This window comes from Eucalyptus grandis, chromosome 9, assembly GCF_016545825.1.
Source record: "Eucalyptus grandis isolate ANBG69807.140 chromosome 9, ASM1654582v1, whole genome shotgun sequence".
Lineage (NCBI taxonomy): Eukaryota > Viridiplantae > Streptophyta > Magnoliopsida > Myrtales > Myrtaceae > Eucalyptus > Eucalyptus grandis.
The window spans coordinates 6,617,615-6,622,925 of record NC_052620.1 but is presented as its reverse complement, the minus strand read 5'-3'; positions in this window follow the sequence as shown (position 1 = coordinate 6,622,925).

Sequence of the window (5,311 nt, the reverse complement as noted above, 5' to 3'; positions counted from 1 at the left end):
CATAGATCGTTTGGTTATGAGACTGATAAGTGTTATTAGCCATGCAAAAACACAATTGATCAATAATGGCTGTAAGTTATAAAATGAATAGGGCAGGTGTCTTAGAGAGACCTACGCATGAAAAACAAAGGCCGACCCTGAGGCTTAAATCTGATTTGTGAAATTGAATTTCTTTTGAGAGATCGACCTTAACATGATGTCGTGTTTTTAATTGTTTTGATGTGTATGCTTGTCTCTTTTAATTGTATGTACCTAGTTATATAGTTTTTTTAGGACTAGGTTTAGATTAGAATCCTGAAGATGGAGAAGACATGAAGATGGTGGAGGTCAATGTCCATTCCAACTATTATTATGTACTATTCATTCTCCGACATATGTCTCCGGTTTCTTTTGTTATATAAAGCTCGACGAGTTGCGGGTTCTCTTTTCTTCTTATTCTTTTCGTTTGTGTGTTCCTTTTATATTTGTCCTAGAATTGCATGGTAGATTTACCATTTTCCTTGTTTGTTTACTTAATGCTTTGCAAATTTCAATTCAATTGGATGTTTCTTTTCATTTTCTTTTGAAATAGAATATCATAAAAACGATCAACAACGTATGATCGCTTAGTTTAGTACTAATGATCCTGAAATTTTAAAAATAAATGCATGGACACATTAGATAAACACAACATATTGTTTAAGTACCGAAAGTGCTAATAGAAATATTGGTGTAACCTAAGTTCTCAGACCTAGATATTTGGCTGCGTAAGAATCAAGGGAACACTCCCGCCCTCAATTTAATTTCTAGCCGACCCCCCAAAAATGAGGCTAGTGGCTACTCCCGAATTGTTTCTAGGATGTTTTAAATCATTAGATCGTATAAATGAACCCGTCACGTGGAGTATGGGTATTGATCAAACTCATCATGGTTTAGCATACCCGCATGTGGAAAACTCCTAGTGGATGAAGTGACACCATCCTTAGGGAAGAGAGTACCAAAGGGAGGGCTACCATAGTAAACCTGTCAATATTCACACTCGACCTCCTCTCTCGAGGTGTGTTGCCCATGTAGATACAAGTCGCGACACTCCACTGTCACGCTGGTTATGAGTTTGGGAGGACTTACAACCTTGTAAGGGGAACTCACAAGAGGTTCATCCGGGGGATAAGGTGATGACATTCCTATGATTGAGAACCGTAAGGGAACTCTCCCAGTCAAATACCCTTAAATCCAATTTTTCCCCATTTCTTTTCCTCGAGAGAGGGATTGGCGGCGAGATCGGGTCGCGACAAAAGGCAAGATCAAATAGACTTAATTTAGCTTGTTTCCATGTCAAGAGGGAACTCAACATTCAATATATGTGTTTGTTACAATTGTTGCGGAAACATAAGCAAACAAAACAATTACAATAAGAAACAAATTGCAGAAATTAGACCTGCATACAGACGATTCAATGTGCACCCTACTGGAGAATGACAAGAAAAAGCCTGTTTCCCTAACCTAGGGCTTCCTAATCTTGTGAGTTTCCTATTTTGGAGGGTATCAATGTTATGTTATAAAAACCATGTTCTGTCCTTTTTTTTGTGCAGTGAGATTGCTTGAGATGTCGAGGGATTCAGAGAGACGATTTTTTTTTCCTCTCTCTCGAAAGAGAGACATGAATTAAAAGTCAAGGATACACGGGTCGCAATGCATTTTATGAGACCATGGGAGCAAAATTCTCAAGTGAGATTGAGTGCCTCTTGATGACACTCTGGGCGTGTGAATTTGAATTCGCACCCTCGTTGAGTTGACCCGCCACATCAACCTTCCGGAGTACCGAGACGTGAATGTGGTTGGAAAAAGTATAAAAAATTATTTTGAATTTATTATGTTTATGTCAATTAAGTTGTAAACATTTCTACCGTATTAATTAAAATCCTAAACATTTTGACGATTTATAATGTAGTCCTTCTATCTAATTCTAACATGAAATCGCTAACATGAATGACTACCGTTCTATATAATACAACCGGCACTAATACGGACATATTTTGATTTTCTCTAAATATTATTATTTTTATTTTTTTTTATAACTAAATCAACCACAATTGTCTTGCCTAGGCAAGCACGGCAAGGCCCTAGCTAGCCATGAACAAGGGCCATGACACGCTCATGAACCACAAACGAGGGGCTTGCGGCCTTCTCCTCGATCAGGGCGAGGGCAAGGAGGACCTCGCCTGGACTAGTTGGTCCACAATTGGGAAAAAAAGAAAGAAAAAACAAAATAAACTAACAAAAAATTCCAATTTTTTTTAAATGTAATAAATTGTTAATGTTAGCATCGGCCATTCTACATATATTGATCAACGTTCATGATAACGATTTTTAATTATAATTAGCATAATGAACTATATTAATAAATCGTCACAAGGCATATCATATCAATTTGCATAGGGAAACAAATGCATCCTCCCCTTCAAGTGCCTACACACACAAGGAAAGACATGTTTCCAACATTCAATTTCTATATCTCTATTTATGTTTAATTTACCTGCATGTATATCAAATTTGGAAACTGTTTATACAGGTAATCTTTTGCTGGTGTGTTGGGCAAGATGAAAACCCTAAATTTTTCATTTTCTGGGATTATTTGTAAGGAACATATAGTCAGTGAAAAATCATGACCTACCCTGAGAAAGCACGTACGTTTCTTCGAGTTCACCTACGGAAAAAGAACTTGTCTAGATTCTACGGATGGCAGAGCACATCATTCACCTGCCGCATGTCCTTGTGCGTATTGACCCATTAACTACGGAAAGCAAGACCGACGACTCAAAGACCTCCTGTTGACTTTGACCAGAAATTCCAATGCCTCCAAGAAAAAAAACTATTTTGATAATCATCATTTGTGGGAAACAAGAATAAGGAGAGAAGCGACTAGTCAAATTCAAGATTAACTCATCATTGTCATTCTTTAGATTTTATTAGGAGTAATTTGCCCTTTAAGAGAATCAAATCGAGATGTTTTAATATATTACAATAAATAGAACTCCTTATTCCATTAAGTAAAATTACATCTTAAGCTATTTTATAATAAATAGGATGACGTATACGTATATATATTGACGAGATATACATGAATTCAATTGAAATTGAGTTTAAAAAAGAAAACCCGTCCGATTATAAAATTCAAAATTGAGGTGTGAAATGAGATTAATTGCACAAATTTCTCTCTCAACAAGGGGAAAGATGAAGAAAATAGGACAACCAAGATTGCTGACTCGGCCGTCTTGGTGCGATTTTGACACGAGGGGGACAAAGACATGGTTGAGAGATGGGGTACAGATGGGGTATGAAAAGCGAGAGAGAAGGTGCAAGGAAATGTCTCATGTGATGACATTTATCTTTGACCATCCATCTCCAAAAGTCCTCCTTTGCTTTTCGATTTTCCTGGCATCAATTATTGATAGGAAGGAGGAGCGAAGCTTCGGATGAACTTGACCAAAGCATGCGAATCTCAATTGATTCGATGATTGACATTCATTTCAACCCACGTGATATGGATAAATTATTTAATCAATCTTAAATTTATTATATAGATGTAAATTCAACCATAAAGTTTCCAATTTCGTCAATTTGAGTTCTAGACCCTTGAGCAAAATTCCATATATTGTTAGAGTAATTAAATATTAAACAACTTATTTATCTAATAGCTTAAACTTTTAAAATAGTTAGTAGTAGTCTCACAAAATCTCACATGATATCAGAACTAGAAGTCTTGAGTGCGAATCATTCCATGCCCCATTTGCCTTCCCAATTAAATTTTCACACTTAGTACTGAGTAGAAATGACCTAATTAAGTGTGACGGGGAGTCTTAAAGTAATGTGGTGGTATGCCACTTATGGATGTCATGTTAGCGATTTCCAACAGAAATTGATCATAATGACTACATTAGATTTTTGCTCAAAAGTTTAGGACACAATTGGCGGAGTTGGAAAGTTTATGAATGAATTGATGTATGTACAATAGATCCATAGCTAATTGGAAAATTTTCCCCATATGACATGCTCATCTTATAACTACTTATGATAGATATGGATATGAGCAGATAATGGCAAAAATTCACAGAATTTTTTTTTTAAGGTACAGCATACACGCATATGCTATTGGTGTCCAACAGTTTTTTTTTTTTTTTTTTTTGGTTGGTGTGTTCAACAGTTGAGATTCATCAATTTGTTGACTTCTATGTCGATCGATGTTGTCCAACAGCCGACAGCTTATCAGATGGAGGCCCAATGCATTGATGTAAGTTTAGCATCATGAGTCAAACACATATAGCTGTTCACATTGACATGAAATTGATCATGAAATTGTTTGACAGAGTGACAATTTCACATTCAAGCCAAGAAATAGTGTCCTCATGATACCCATTTGTCGGTTTTGATCCCCAAAATAATAATAATAATAATAATAATAATAATAATAATAATAGAATGGATCTTGGGCATGGAGCCCTAATGGGACGCTTAGGCCGGATACTTGATAAAGGGCATTGAGTTATAAACAAAGCCCGACCCGGATCAGAGCACTTGGACAGCAGATTAGATCCAATTTCCAGGCCCGACCCAAAGGCTTACTCAATGATCACGATTTGTGTATAGTTAAGGCCTCTCCCTGTGGTTGTAGTTTGTGCTTATCTTCTTCTGATAATTATTCAAAACAACAGCCAAAAAAAGAATTTCGAGAATTACCCAATGAGTCCTATCGAGAACTCTAGCGATTTCATTGCCAATCTGGGGAACTGAATCAATCCGAATGGCAGAATTTCATATTAATACCACAAATTAAAGTTAATAACATGGCGGTTGTCGACAATAGGGGTCCATTTGCACTCATTTCCGTTGGGGGCCACTGGGCCAATTTAGATCGCCGTCGTAGCACTCACTGTTGAAGACTGGCACTCACAATTGAAGACGATGCGAATCACTGGTGTGATCAATCAAAAATTGGCATTTGAGTGGGCCTCAGATACCCACGATATGGAAAGGGAATGAATAGGTTTGATTTCACGGTAATTCTAACATCACTATATTTTTTGGAATGGAAAAAAAAAAAATACTATGTTCTCTTATGACATTAAGATTTCTTTCCATCTTAAGACCACTACATTGGAAATCTAGTAATACAAAATTGGACTTGATGGACAACACGAAGGCTAAGGGCCCGTTTGGTTTGGCTTTGAGGAAATGCTATTGAGGTTTTTCGAAATGTTACACCGTTTGATAAATTGTAACATTAAAAAGTTACTCAGCATAAATATCGTTTAGCAAAACTCACATTTGTAAT